This window comes from Oncorhynchus masou, chromosome 8, assembly GCF_036934945.1.
Source record: "Oncorhynchus masou masou isolate Uvic2021 chromosome 8, UVic_Omas_1.1, whole genome shotgun sequence".
Taxonomy (NCBI): domain Eukaryota; kingdom Metazoa; phylum Chordata; class Actinopteri; order Salmoniformes; family Salmonidae; genus Oncorhynchus; species Oncorhynchus masou.
In genome coordinates, this window is record NC_088219.1 from 14,165,346 (window position 1) to 14,178,328 (window position 12,983).

Below are 12,983 nucleotides of genomic sequence, written 5' to 3' on the forward strand. Positions count from 1 at the left end.
GTCTAGAGGAGACTAAATGAATGTATTAGTGTGTTCTGGCCAAGACAGTGTGGGGGGAACTGAGTCTAGAGGAGACTAAATGAATGTATTAGTGTGTTCTGGCCAAGACAGTGTGGGGGGAACTGAGTCTAGAGGAGACTAAATGAATGTATTAGTGTGTTCTGGCCAAGACAGTGTGGGGGGAACTGAATCTAGAGGAGACTAAATGAATGTATTAGTGTGTTCTGGCCAAGACAGCGTGGGGGAACTGAGTCTAGAGGAGACTAAATGAATGTATTCGTGTGTTCTGGCCAAGACAGTGTGGGGGGAACTGAGTCTAGAGGAGACTAAATGAATGTATTAGTGTGTTCTGGCCAAGAAAGTGTGGGGGAACTGAGTCTAGGAGACTAAATGAATGTATTAGTGTGTTCTGGCCAAGACAGCGTGGGGGAAACTGAGTCTAGAGGAGACTAAATGAATGTATTAGTGTGTTCTGGCCAAGACCGTGTGGGGGGGAACTGAGTCTAGAGGAGACTAAATGAATGTATTAGTGTGTTCTGGCCAAGACAGCGTGGGGGGGAACTGATTCTAGAGGAGACTAAATGAATGTATTAGTGTGTTCTGGCCAAGACAGTGTGGGGGGGAACTGAGTCTAGGAGACTAAATGAATGTATTAGTGTGTTCTGGCCAAGACAGTGTGGGGGGAACTGAGTCTAGAGGAGACTAAATGAATGTATTAGTGTGTTCTGGCCAAGACCGTGTGGGGGGAACTGAGTCTAGGAGACTAAATGAATGTATTAGTGTGTTCTGGCCAAGACCGTGTGGGGGGAACTGAGTCTAGAGGAGACTAAATGAATGTATTAGTGTGTTCTGGCCAAGACCGTGTGGGGGGAACTGAGTCTAGAGGAGACTAAATGAATGTATTAGTGTGTTCTGGCCAAGACAGTGTGGGGGGAACTGAGTCTAGGAGACTAAATGAATGTATTAGTGTGTTCTGGCCAAGACAGCGTGGGGGGAACTGAGTCTAGAGGAGACTAAATGAATGTATTAGTGTGTTCTGGCCAAGACAGCGTGGGGGGAACTGAGTCTAGAGGAGACTAAATGAATGTATTAGTGTGTTCTGGCCAAGACAGCGTGGGGGGGGAACTGAGTCTAGAGGAGACTAAATGAATGTATTAGTGTGTTCTGGCCAAGACAGCGTGGGGGGAACTGAGTCTAGAGGAGACTAAATGAATGTATTAGTGTGTTCTGGCCAAGACAGCGTGGGGGGGAACTGAGTCTAGAGGAGACTAAATGAATGTATTAGTGTGTTCTGGCCAAGACAGTGTGGGGGGAACTGAGTCTAGGAGACTAAATGAATGTATTAGTGTGTTCTGGCCAAGACAGCGTGGGGGAACTGAATCTAGAGGAGACTAAATGAATGTATTAGTGTGTTCTGGCCAAGACAGCGTGGGGGGGAACTGAGTCTAGAGGAGACTAAATGAATGTATTCGTGTGTTCTGGCCAAGACAGTGTGGGGGGAACTGAGTCTAGAGGAGACTAAATTAATGTATTAGTGTGTTCTGGCCAAGACAGTGTGGGGGGGAACTGAGTCTAGGAGACTAAATGAATGTATTAGTGTGTTCTGGCCAAGACAGCGTGGGGGGGGAACTGAGTCTAGGAGACTAAATGAATGTATTAGTGTGTTCTGGCCAAGACAGTGTGGGGGGAACTGAGTCTAGAGGAGACTAAATGAATGTATTAGTGTGTTCTGGCCAAGACAGCGTGGGGGGGAACTGATTCTAGAGGAGACTAAATGAATGTATTAGTGTGTTCTGGCCAAGACCGTGTGGGGGGAACTGAGTCTAGAGGAGACTAAATGAGTGTATTAGTGTGTTCTGGCCAAGACAGTGTGGGGGGAACTGAGTCTAGGAGACTAAATGAATGTATTAGTGTGTTCTGGCCAAGACAGTGTGGGGGGAACTGAGTCTAGAGGAGACTAAATGAATGTATTAGTGTGTTCTGGCCAAGACAGCGTGGGGGGGGGAACTGAGTCTAGAGGAGACTAAATGAATGTATTAGTGTGTTCTGGCCAAGACAGCGTGGGGGGGAACTGAGTCTAGAGGAGACTAAATGAATGTATTAGTGTGTTCTGGCCAAGACAGCGTGGGGGGAACTGAGTCTAGAGGAGACTAAATGAATGTATTAGTGTGTTCTGGCCAAGACAGCGTGGGGGGGGAACTGAGTCTAGAGGAGACTAAATGAATGTATTAGTGTGTTCTGGCCAAGACAGCGTGGGGGGAACTGAGTCTAGAGGAGACTAAATGAATGTATTAGTGTGTTCTGGCCAAGACAGTGTGGGGGGGAACTGAGTCTAGGAGACTAAATGAATGTATTAGTGTGTTCTGGCCAAGACAGCGTGGGGGAACTGAATCTAGAGGAGACTAAATGAATGTATTAGTGTGTTCTGGCCAAGACAGCGTGGGGGGGAACTGAGTCTAGAGGAGACTAAATGAATGTATTAGTGTGTTCTGGCCAAGACAGCGTGGGGGGGGACTGAGTCTAGAGGAGACTAAATGAATGTATTCGTGTGTTCTGGCCAAGACAGTGTGGGGGAACTGAGTCTAGAGGAGACTAAATTAATGTATTAGTGTGTTCTGGCCAAGACAGTGTGGGGGGAACTGAGTCTAGGAGACTAAATGAATGTATTAGTGTGTTCTGGCCAAGACAGCGTGGGGGGAACTGAGTCTAGAGGAGACTAAATGAATGTATTAGTGTGTTCTGGCCAAGACAGTGTGGGGGGAACTGAGTCTAGAGGAGACTAAATGAATGTATTAGTGTGTTCTGGCCAAGACAGAGTGGGGGGAACTGAGTCTAGAGGAGACTAAATGAATGTATTAGTGTGTTCTGGCCAAGACAGTGTGGGGGAACTGAGTCTAGGAGACTAAATGAATGTATTAGTGTGTTCTGGCCAAGACAGCGTGGGGGGAACTGAGTCTAGAGGAGACTAAATGAATGTATTAGTGTGTTCTGGCTAAGACAGCGTGGGGGGAACTGAGTCTAGAGGAGACTAAATGAATGTATTAGTGTGTTCTGGCCAAGACAGCGTGGGGGGGAACTGAGTCTAGAGGAGACTAAATGAATGTATTAGTGTGTTCTGGCCAAGACAGTGTGGGGGGGAACTGAGTCTAGGAGACTAAATGAATGTATTAGTGTGTTCTGGCCAAGACAGCGTGGGGGGAACTGAATCTAGAGGAGACTAAATGAATGTATTAGTGTGTTCTGGCCAAGACAGCGTGGGGGGGAACTGAGTCTAGAGGAGACTAAATGAATGTATTAGTGTGTTCTGGCCAAGACAGCGTGGGGGGGACTGAGTCTAGAGGAGACTAAATGAATGTATTCGTGTGTTCTGGCCAAGACAGTGTGGGGGGGAACTGAGTCTAGAGGAGACTAAATTAATGTATTAGTGTGTTCTGGCCAAGACAGTGTGGGGGGAACTGAGTCTAGGAGACTAAATGAATGTATTAGTGTGTTCTGGCCAAGACAGCGTGGGGGGAACTGAGTCTAGAGGAGACTAAATGAATGTATTAGTGTGTTCTGGCCAAGACAGTGTGGGGGGAACTGAGTCTAGAGGAGACTAAATGAATGTATTAGTGTGTTCCGGCCAAGACAGCGTGGGGAGGGAACTGAGTCTAGAGGAGACTAAATGAATGTATTAGTGTGTTCTGGCCAAGACCGTGTGGGGGGAACTGAGTCTAGAGGAGACTAAATGAATGTATTAGTGTGTTCTGGCCAAGACAGTGTGGGGGGGAACTGAGTCTAGGAGACTAAATGAATGTATTAGTGTGTTCTGGCCAAGACAGAGTGGGGGGGAACTGAGTCTAGAGGAGACTAAATGAATGTATTAGTGTGTTCTGGCCAAGACAGCGTGGGGGGGGAACTGAGTCTAGAGGAGACTAAATGAATGTATTAGTGTGTTCTGGCCAAGACAGCGTGGGGGGGAACTGAGTCTAGAGGAGACTAAATGAATGTATTAGTGTGTTCTGGCCAAGACAGTGTGGGGGAACTGAGTCTAGGAGACTAAATGAATGTATTAGTGTGTTCTGGCCAAGACAGTGTGGGGGGGAACTGAGTCTAGAGGAGACTAAATGAATGTATTAGTGTGTTCTGGCCAAGACAGTGTGGGGGGAACTGAGTCTAGGAGACTAAATGAATGTATTAGTGTGTTCTGGCCAAGACAGAGTGGGGGGAACTGAGTCTAGAGGAGACTAAATGAATGTATTAGTGTGTTCTGGCCAAGACAGCGTGGGGGGGGAACTGAGTCTAGAGGAGACTAAATGAATGTATTAGTGTGTTCTGGCCAAGACAGCGTGGGGGGGAACTGAGTCTAGAGGAGACTAAATGAATGTATTAGTGTGTTCTGGCCAAGACAGTGTGGGGGGAACTGAGTCTAGGAGACTAAATGAATGTATTAGTGTGTTCTGGCCAAGACAGCGTGGGGGGAACTGAGTCTAGAGGAGACTAAATGAATGTATTAGTGTGTTCTGGCCAAGACAGCGTGGGGGGGAACTGAGTCTAGAGGAGACTAAATGAATGTATTAGTGTGTTCTGGCCAAGACAGTGTGGGGGAACTGAGTCTAGAGGAGACTAAATGAATGTATTAGTGTGTTCTGGCCAAGACAGTGTGGGGGGGAACTGAGTCTAGGAGACTAAATGAATGTATTAGTGTGTTCTGGCCAAGACAGCGTGGGGGGAACTGAATCTAGAGGAGACTAAATGAATGCATTAGTGTGTTCTGGCCAAGACAGCGTGGGGGAACTGAGTCTAGAGGAGACTAAATGAATGTATTAGTGTGTTCTGGCCAAGACAGCGTGGGGGGGGACTGAGTCTAGAGGAGACTAAATGAATGTATTCGTGTGTTCTGGCCAAGACAGTGTGGGGGAACTGAGTCTAGAGGAGACTAAATTAATGTATTAGTGTGTTCTGGCCAAGACAGTGTGGGGGGAACTGAGTCTAGGAGACTAAATGAATGTATTAGTGTGTTCTGGCCAAGACAGCGTGGGGGGAACTGAGTCTAGAGGAGACTAAATGAATGTATTAGTGTGTTCTGGCCAAGACAGTGTGGGGGAACTGAGTCTAGAGGAGACTAAATGAATGTATTAGTGTGTTCTGGCCAAGACAGCGTGGGGGGGGAACTGAGTCTAGAGGAGACTAAATGAATGTATTAGTGTGTTCTGGCCAAGACCGTGTGGGGGGGAACTGAGTCTAGAGGAGACTAAATGAATGTATTAGTGTGTTCTGGCCAAGACAGTGTGGGGGGGAACTGAGTCTAGGAGACTAAATTAATGTATTAGTGTGTTCTGGCCAAGACAGAGTGGGGGGAACTGAGTCTAGAGGAGACTAAATGAATGTATTAGTGTGTTCTGGCCAAGACAGCGTGGGGGGGAACTGAGTCTAGAGGAGACTAAATGAATGTATTAGTGTGTTCTGGCCAAGACAGCGTGGGGGGAACTGAGTCTAGAGGAGACTAAATGAATGTATTAGTGTGTTCTGGCCAAGACAGTGTGGGGGGAACTGAGTCTAGGAGACTAAATGAATGTATTAGTGTGTTCTGGCCAAGACAGTGTGGGGGGAACTGAGTCTAGAGGAGACTAAATGAATGTATTAGTGTGTTCTGGCCAAGACAGCGTGGGGGGAACTGAGTCTAGAGGAGACTAAATGAATGTATTAGTGTGTTCTGGCCAAGACAGTGTGGGGGGGAACTGAGTCTAGGAGACTAAATGAATGTATTAGTGTGTTCTGGCCAAGACAGCGTGGGGGGAACTGAATCTAGAGGAGACTAAATGAATGTATTAGTGTGTTCTGGCCAAGACAGCGTGGGGGGGAACTGAGTCTAGAGGAGACTAAATGAATGTATTAGTGTGTTCTGGCCAAGACAGCGTGGGGGGGAACTGAGTCTAGAGGAGACTAAATGAATGTATTCGTGTGTTCTGGCCAAGACAGTGTGGGGGGAACTGAGTCTAGAGGAGACTAAATTAATGTATTAGTGTGTTCTGGCCAAGACAGTGTGGGGGGGGAACTGAGTCTAGGAGACTAAATGAATGTATTAGTGTGTTCTGGCCAAGACAGCGTGGGGGGAACTGAGTCTAGAGGAGACTAAATGAATGTATTAGTGTGTTCTGGCCAAGACAGTGTGGGGGGAACTGAGTCTAGGAGACTAAATGAATGTATTAGTGTGTTCTGGCCAAGACAGCGTGGGGGGAACTGAGTCTAGAGGAGACTAAATGAATGTATTCGTGTGTTCTGGCCAAGACAGTGTGGGGGGAACTGAGTCTAGAGGAGACTAAATTAATGTATTAGTGTGTTCTGGCCAAGACAGTGTGGGGGGGGAACTGAGTCTAGGAGACTAAATGAATGTATTAGTGTGTTCTGGCCAAGACAGCGTGGGGGGAACTGAGTCTAGAGGAGACTAAATGAATGTATTAGTGTGTTCTGGCCAAGACAGTGTGGGGGGAACTGAGTCTAGAGGAGACTAAATGAATGTATTAGTGTGTTCTGGCCAAGACAGCGTGGGGGGAACTGATTCTAGAGGAGACTAAATGAATGTATTAGTGTGTTCTGGCCAAGACCGTGTGGGGGGAACTGAGTCTAGAGGAGACTAAATGAATGTATTAGTGTGTTCTGGCCAAGACAGTGTGGGGGGAACTGAGTCTAGGAGACTAAATGAATGTATTAGTGTGTTCTGGCCAAGACAGGGTGGGGGGGGAACTGAGTCTAGAGGAGACTAAATGAATGTATTAGTGTGTTCTGGCCAAGACAGCGTGGGGGGGAACTGAGTCTAGAGGAGACTAAATGAATGTATTAGTGTGTTCTGGCCAAGACAGCGTGGGGGGAACTGAGTCTAGAGGAGACTAAATGAATGTATTAGTGTGTTCTGGCCAAGACAGCGTGGGGGGAACTGAGTCTAGAGGAGACTAAATGAATGTATTAGTGTGTTCTGGCCAAGACAGCGTGGGGGGAACTGAGTCTAGAGGAGACTAAATGAATGTATTAGTGTGTTCTGGCCAAGACAGCGTGGGGGAACTGAGTCTAGAGGAGACTAAATGAATGTATTAGTGTGTTCTGGCCAAGACAGTGTGGGGGGGAACTGAGTCTAGGAGACTAAATGAATGTATTAGTGTGTTCTGGCCAAGACAGCGTGGGGGGAACTGAATCTAGAGGAGACTAAATGAATGTATTAGTGTGTTCTGGCCAAGACAGCGTGGGGGGAACTGAGTCTAGAGGAGACTAAATGAATGTATTAGTGTGTTCTGGCCAAGACAGCGTGGGGGGGACTGAGTCTAGAGGAGACTAAATGAATGTATTCGTGTGTTCTGGCCAAGACAGTGTGGGGGGGAACTGAGTCTAGAGGAGACTAAATGAATGTATTAGTGTGTTCTGGCCAAGACAGTGTGGGGGAACTGAGTCTAGGAGACTAAATGAATGTATTAGTGTGTTCTGGCCAAGACAGAGTGGGGGGAACTGAGTCTAGAGGAGACTAAATGAATGTATTAGTGTGTTCTGGCCAAGACAGCGTGGGGGGAACTGAGTCTAGAGGAGACTAAATGAATGTATTAGTGTGTTCTGGCCAAGACAGCGTGGGGGGAACTGAGTCTAGAGGAGACTAAATGAATGTATTAGTGTGTTCTGGCCAAGACAGTGTGGGGGGGAACTGAGTCTAGGAGACTAAATGAATGTATTAGTGTGTTCTGGCCAAGACAGTGTGGGGGAACTGAGTCTAGAGGAGACTAAATGAATGTATTAGTGTGTTCTGGCCAAGACAGCGTGGGGGGGAACTGAGTCTAGAGGAGACTAAATGAATGTATTAGTGTGTTCTGGCCAAGACAGTGTGGGGGGAACTGAGTCTAGGAGACTAAATGAATGTATTAGTGTGTTCTGGCCAAGACAGCGTGGGGGGGGGAACTGAGTCTAGAGGAGACTAAATGAATGTATTAGTGTGTTCTGGCCAAGACAGTGTGGGGGGAACTGAGTCTAGAGGAGACTAAATGAATGTATTAGTGTGTTCTGGCCAAGACAGTGTGGGGGGAACTGAGTCTAGGAGACTAAATGAATGTATTAGTGTGTTCTGGCCAAGACAGCGTGGGGGGAACTGAATCTAGAGGAGACTAAATGAATGCATTAGTGTGTTCTGGCCAAGACAGCGTGGGGGGGAACTGAGTCTAGAGGAGACTAAATGAATGTATTAGTGTGTTCTGGCCAAGACAGCGTGGGGGGGAACTGAGTCTAGAGGAGACTAAATGAATGTATTCGTGTGTTCTGGCCAAGACAGTGTGGGGGGGAACTGAGTCTAGAGGAGACTAAATTAATGTATTAGTGTGTTCTGGCCAAGACAGTGTGGGGGGGAACTGAGTCTAGGAGACTAAATGAATGTATTAGTGTGTTCTGGCCAAGACAGCGTGGGGGGGAACTGAGTCTAGAGGAGACTAAATGAATGTATTAGTGTGTTCTGGCCAAGACAGTGTGGGGGGGAACTGAGTCTAGGAGACTAAATGAATGTATTAGTGTGTTCTGGCCAAGACAGTGTGGGGGGAACTGAGTCTAGAGGAGACTAAATGAATGTATTAGTGTGTTCTGGCCCAGACAGTGTGGGGGGAACTGAGTCTAGAGGAGACTAAATGAATGTATTAGTGTGTTCTGGCCAAGACAGCGTGGGGGGAACTGAATCTAGAGGAGACTAAATGAATGTATTAGTGTGTTCTGGCCAAGACCGTGTGGGGGGAACTGAGTCTAGAGGAGACTAAATGAATGTATTAGTGTGTTCTGGCCAAGACAGTGTGGGGGGGAACTGAGTCTAGAGGAGACTAAATGAATGTATTAGTGTGTTCTGGCCAAGACAGCGTGGGGGAACTGAGTCTAGAGGAGACTAAATGAATGTATTAGTGTGTTCTGGCCAAGACAGTGTGGGGGGAACTGAGTCTAGGAGACTAAATGAATGTATTAGTGTGTTCTGGCCAAGACAGCGTGGGGGGAACTGAGTCTAGAGGAGACTAAATGAATGTATTAGTGTGTTCTGGCCAAGACAGTGTGGGGGGGAACTGAGTCTAGGAGACTAAATGAATGTATTAGTGTGTTCTGGCCAAGACAGCGTGGGGGAACTGAATCTAGAGGAGACTAAATGAATGTATTAGTGTGTTCTGGCCAAGACAGCGTGGGGGGGAACTGAGTCTAGAGGAGACTAAATGAATGTATTAGTGTGTTCTGGCCAAGACAGCGTGGGGGGGAACTGAGTCTAGAGGAGACTAAATGAATGTATTAGTGTGTTCTGGCCAAGACAGTGTGGGGGGGAACTGAGTCTAGGAGACTAAATGAATGTATTAGTGTGTTCTGGCCAAGACAGTGTGGGGGGGAACTGAGTCTAGAGGAGACTAAATGAATGTATTAGTGTGTTCTGGCCCAGACAGTGTGGGGGGAACTGAGTCTAGAGGAGACTAAATGAATGTATTAGTGTGTTCTGGCCAAGACAGCGTGGGGGGGAACTGAGTCTAGAGGAGACTAAATGAATGTATTAGTGTGTTCTGGCCAAGACCGTGTGGGGGGGAACTGAGTCTAGAGGAGACTAAATGAATGTATTAGTGTGTTCTGGCCAAGACCGTGTGGGGGGGAACTGAGTCTAGAGGAGACTAAATGAATGTATTAGTGTGTTCTGGCCAAGACAGTGTGGGGGGGAACTGAGTCTAGGAGACTAAATGAATGTATTAGTGTGTTCTGGCCAAGACAGTGTGGGGGGGAACTGAGTCTAGAGGAGACTAAATGAATGTATTAGTGTGTTCTGGCCAAGACAGCGTGGGGGGAACTGAGTCTAGAGGAGACTAAATGAATGTATTAGTGTGTTCTGGCCAAGACAGCGTGGGGGGGGGAACTGAGTCTAGAGGAGACTAAATGAATGTATTAGTGTGTTCTGGCCAAGACAGCGTGGGGGGAACTGAGTCTAGAGGAGACTAAATGAATGTATTAGTGTGTTCTGGCCAAGACAGCGTGGGGGAACTGAGTCTAGAGGAGACTAAATGAATGTATTAGTGTGTTCTGGCCAAGACAGCGTGGGGGAACTGAGTCTAGAGGAGACTAAATGAATGTATTAGTGTGTTCTGGCCAAGACAGTGTGGGGGGGGAACTGAGTCTAGGAGACTAAATGAATGTATTAGTGTGTTCTGGCCAAGACAGTGTGGGGGGGAACTGAGTCTAGAGGAGACTAAATGAATGTATTAGTGTGTTCTGGCCAAGACAGCGTGGGGGGAACTGAGTCTAGAGGAGACTAAATGAATGTATTAGTGTGTTCTGGCCAAGACAGTGTGGGGGAACTGAGTCTAGGAGACTAAATGAATGTATTAGTGTGTTCTGGCCAAGACAGCGTGGGGGGAACTGAGTCTAGAGGAGACTAAATGAATGTATTAGTGTGTTCTGGCCAAGACAGCGTGGGGGGAACTGAGTCTAGAGGAGACTAAATGAATGTATTAGTGTGTTCTGGCCAAGACAGCGTGGGGGGAACTGAGTCTAGAGGAGACTAAATGAATGTATTAGTGTGTTCTGGCCAAGACAGCGTGGGGGGGAACTGAGTCTAGAGGAGACTAAATGAATGTATTAGTGTGTTCTGGCCAAGACAGCGTGGGGGGAACTGAGTCTAGAGGAGACTAAATGAATGTATTAGTGTGTTCTGGCCAAGACAGCGTGGGGGGAACTGAGTCTAGAGGAGACTAAATGAATGTATTAGTGTGTTCTGGCCAAGACAGTGTGGGGGGGGAACTGAGTCTAGGAGACTAAATGAATGTATTAGTGTGTTCTGGCCAAGACAGCGTGGGGGAACTGAATCTAGAGGAGACTAAATGAATGTATTAGTGTGTTCTGGCCAAGACAGCGTGGGGGGGAACTGAGTCTAGAGGAGACTAAATGAATGTATTAGTGTGTTCTGGCCAAGACAGCGTGGGGGGGGACTGAGTCTAGAGGAGACTAAATGAATGTATTCGTGTGTTCTGGCCAAGACAGTGTGGGGGGGAACTGAGTCTAGAGGAGACTAAATTAATGTATTAGTGTGTTCTGGCCAAGACAGTGTGGGGGGAACTGAGTCTAGGAGACTAAATGAATGTATTAGTGTGTTCTGGCCAAGACAGCGTGGGGGGAACTGAGTCTAGAGGAGACTAAATGAATGTATTAGTGTGTTCTGGCCAAGACAGTGTGGGGGGGGAACTGAGTCTAGGAGACTAAATGAATGTATTAGTGTGTTCTGGCCAAGACAGCGTGGGGGGGGAACTGAGTCTAGAGGAGACTAAATGAATGTATTAGTGTGTTCTGGCCAAGACAGTGTGGGGGGAACTGAGTCTAGAGGAGACTAAATGAATGTATTAGTGTGTTCTGGCCAAGACAGCGTGGGGGGGAACTGAGTCTAGAGGAGACTAAATGAATGTATTAGTGTGTTCTGGCCAAGACCGTGTGGGGGGAACTGAGTCTAGAGGAGACTAAATGAATGTATTAGTGTGTTCTGGCCAAGACAGTGTGGGGGGGGAACTGAGTCTAGGAGACTAAATGAATGTATTAGTGTGTTCTGGCCAAGACAGAGTGGGGGGAACTGAGTCTAGAGGAGACTAAATGAATGTATTAGTGTGTTCTGGCCAAGACAGCGTGGGGGGGGAACTGAGTCTAGAGGAGACTAAATGAATGTATTAGTGTGTTCTGGCCAAGACAGCGTGGGGGGAACTGAGTCTAGAGGAGACTAAATGAATGTATTAGTGTGTTCTGGCCAAGACAGTGTGGGGGGAACTGAGTCTAGGAGACTAAATGAATGTATTAGTGTGTTCTGGCCAAGACAGTGTGGGGGGAACTGAGTCTAGAGGAGACTAAATGAATGTATTAGTGTGTTCTGGCCAAGACAGCGTGGGGGGGAACTGAGTCTAGAGGAGACTAAATGAATGTATTAGTGTGTTCTGGCCAAGACAGCGTGGGGGGGAACTGAGTCTAGAGGAGACTAAATGAATGTATTCGTGTGTTCTGGCCAAGACAGTGTGGGGGGAACTGAGTCTAGAGGAGACTAAATTAATGTATTAGTGTGTTCTGGCCAAGACAGTGTGGGGGGAACTGAGTCTAGGAGACTAAATTAATGTATTAGTGTGTTCTGGCCAAGACAGCGTGGGGGGAACTGAGTCTAGAGGAGACTAAATGAATGTATTAGTGTGTTCTGGCCAAGACAGTGTGGGGGGAACTGAGTCTAGAGGAGACTAAATGAATGTATTAGTGTGTTCTGGCCAAGACAGCGTGGGGGGAACTGAGTCTAGAGGAGACTAAATGAATGTATTAGTGTGTTCTGGCCAAGACAGCGTGGGGGGAACTGAGTCTAGAGGAGACTAAATGAATGTATTAGTGTGTTCTGGCCAAGACAGTGTGGGGGGAACTGAGTCTAGAGGAGACTAAATGAATGTATTAGTGTGTTCTGGCCAAGACAGCGTGGGGGGGGAACTGAGTCTAGAGGAGACTAAATGAATGTATTAGTGTGTTCTGGCCAAGACAGTGTGGGGGGAACTGAGTCTAGGAGACTAAATGAATGTATTAGTGTGTTCTGGCCAAGACAGCGTGGGGGGAACTGAGTCTAGAGGAGACTAAATGAATGTATTAGTGTGTTCTGGCCAAGACAGTGTGGGGGGAACTGAGTCTAGAGGAGACTAAATGAATGTATTAGTGTGTTCTGGCCAAGACAGTGTGGGGGAACTGAGTCTAGGAGACTAAATGAATGTATTAGTGTGTTCTGGCCAAGACAGCGTGGGGGGAACTGAATCTAGAGGAGACTAAATGAATGTATTAGTGTGTTCTGGCCAAGACAGCGTGGGGGGAACTGAATCTAGAGGAGACTAAATGAATGTATTAGTGTGTTCTGGCCAAGACAGCGTGGGGGGGAACTGAGTCTAGAGGAGACTAAATGAATGTATTCGTGTGTTCTGGCCAAGACAGTGTGGGGGGAACTGAGTCTAGCGGAGACTAAA